The sequence below is a fragment of the Octopus bimaculoides genome, chromosome 2 (assembly GCF_001194135.2).
Source record: "Octopus bimaculoides isolate UCB-OBI-ISO-001 chromosome 2, ASM119413v2, whole genome shotgun sequence".
Lineage (NCBI taxonomy): Eukaryota > Metazoa > Mollusca > Cephalopoda > Octopoda > Octopodidae > Octopus > Octopus bimaculoides.
This window is the reverse complement of record NC_068982.1, coordinates 106,369,545-106,372,101: the sequence shown is the minus strand read 5'-3', so window position 1 is coordinate 106,372,101 and position 2,557 is coordinate 106,369,545.

Sequence of the window (2,557 nt, the reverse complement as noted above, 5' to 3'; positions counted from 1 at the left end):
TGATGAAAGAATATTTTTTTTCAAAAGAAATTGAAGGGCAGACGACAGCTTTGAAATGGCGGTGGGGAGATTCAAATTTTGGACAATAGGGAGCATTTATTGAAAATATTTTCTGTTTAGATGTAGACGACCTCATTGGCAAAAGCAAATGAAAGAAATTTCGTACATACGTATGTGTGTGTGTGTGTGTGTGTGTGTGTGTGTGTGTGTGTGTGTGTGTGAATGTATGTGTGTGTGCGTGCATATTCACATACTTGTACACGCACAGCAGCACACACATATATATATATATATAAATACGAACCCGCACCGTACTCATATAGCTGAGACGATTGATTTAATGATGAGCTGGAAAAGTTTTATCAATAAAATCAATGTTTACGATCCGACAATAATCGGACAGTCTTACTTTACTGAAGTGTTAACGTACTTGTTTCAAGTTCATGAAATACTTAGTAAGTTCTTGTTTTGAGTGAAATCTATTTTGATTCACTATCTTATAATGTCGCCCGCTGGTCATAAGAGAATACTCCCTCACCTTATGTTATAGCATGCATACGTACGTGCACACACACACACACGCACACACATACACACACACACACACACACACACACACACACACACACACTTAAATACATACGCGGGCGCACTCATACACACATTATACAAACATATGTGAGCATACGTAAATAATCGGACGGGCACGGCTGCATGGTTAAAATACTCGATATGTAGACATGTGGGTATAAACTTGATCTCATACTATTGAGCAAGTATCCTCTACTGTGACTTTAATTGACCAACATGTTGAGTGTGGAATTTGATTAGATAGGCAGTAAACTCTCGAAAGCTTATCCTCTGTATGTGTGTGTGTGTGTGTGTGTGTGTGTGTGTGTGTGTGTGTGTGTGTGTGTGTGTGTGTGTGTGTGTTGGAGACGATGGGTATTCGAGGACACTTCTTTACACTTTTCAAGTCAATGTAAAGAGTAAGATGCTACCATGTATCTTACTTATCTAACATGAGATAAATGTTGCAGTTTCTTTTGTGCACAAAGTTCAGATAGAATTGGAAACTGAGAATGTTTTAGCTGTATCAACAAGTTATAAATACATATAAATAGAGGTAGTCTGGCCGTGGTAGGAGTGTTGAGTAGCAGTCGAGTAGCAGTCGAGTAGCAGTTGTGTAGCGGTTGAGTAGAGATCATCCGAACGTGCTAGATAGCAGTAGCTTGAGACATAGCATTATGTTTAATTTGTTGTGTAGAAGAGTTGTGCTTTAATATGTGGAGTGCCACCTTCAGGCAAAACTTACAGGCTGAGCGTTGACCTTGGCAAGGAAGCCCTGAATCTATTATGGGCTATGACAAAGTATAGGGTATATTTGTATTTTTGAGATGATTTATGTGACTGGCGAGTGTTGTAGATTTACTATGTTTATCGTATCTAAAAGAATGGAGATGAGCGGCATATTGTTGTTCAAAATTGATGGTTGATCCTATATATATGGCCGTAGAATTGTGTAATGTGTTAAGGACAGTGCATTTATAAATTACGCTATATCTTCTACAATGGGTTTGTAAAGAGCAGATGGCCCCAGGACGGCAGTTACAAGTGGGTGTACTTTGGAGATTGTTTTCAGGAATGGAGGAGGTAATATTATCAGAGGAGAAGTTAGAGAAGGGGATAGAAAGGTCCTAACTATTAGTGTCATTAATGTTACTATTGTTATTATTGTTGTTGTTAATTGTACTATGTGTAAGAATGGTACGGGTTGTAGTAGGATGGGTTGGGTCTAATGTAAGGGTTTCCGTGTTGGAGTTGCGTATATGTTGAGCGTTCGTGTGTCTAGAGTTGTAACTATGTGAGTTTTGATAGTAGAGAGAAAGCTTTTGCTTATTAGAGGCTGCTATGATAGATTCGAAGTTGGGTGGGGCAGAATAGGATAGTTTCAGGGTGGATCTATTAAAAATAGAATAATATTTATTTTGACGTGGGAAGTTAGAGTCCAGTATTTTAAAGATGGATTTGGCTAAGTTCTTAACATTAAGTGAGAAGGGGAGTGTGTACCACAGAATGGAGCGTCTGCCACTTATTTTTGTTGTTTAGGAGTAGTGTTATACACATTTTTGGAGAATGAAGGGGGAGTAGTAAAGGCTGTTGTTGTTAGCTATTTTAGCTGTTTTAGTTGTTGACCAAGTGTTAAATGTATGCGTGCGGGTCTAGGTTGTCTAGGTGCGAGATCTTCCGGGGTTCTATCAAAGTGTATGTGTAGTCGGTTGTGATTCTGATGGTTGGTGTATCTTTGCGATGTGATTTGAGATATATATTGTTTGAGCTTGGAGTTATGGATGTATTTTATTTGTTGGGAGAAGCCGCTAACGGCGAGTGCTTGATTGTAATAAGTGCGTGGTTATTGAAAATTTACTCAGTGGAAGAGAGATCAGATATACGGGTCAAGATATCCTTGATTATGTTAGCAAAAGTGGATTTGTGGTGATTAGAATGGATGTTTAGGTATTAAAGATATTGGCTAGGTTTGTGGTAAGGGGAGTAT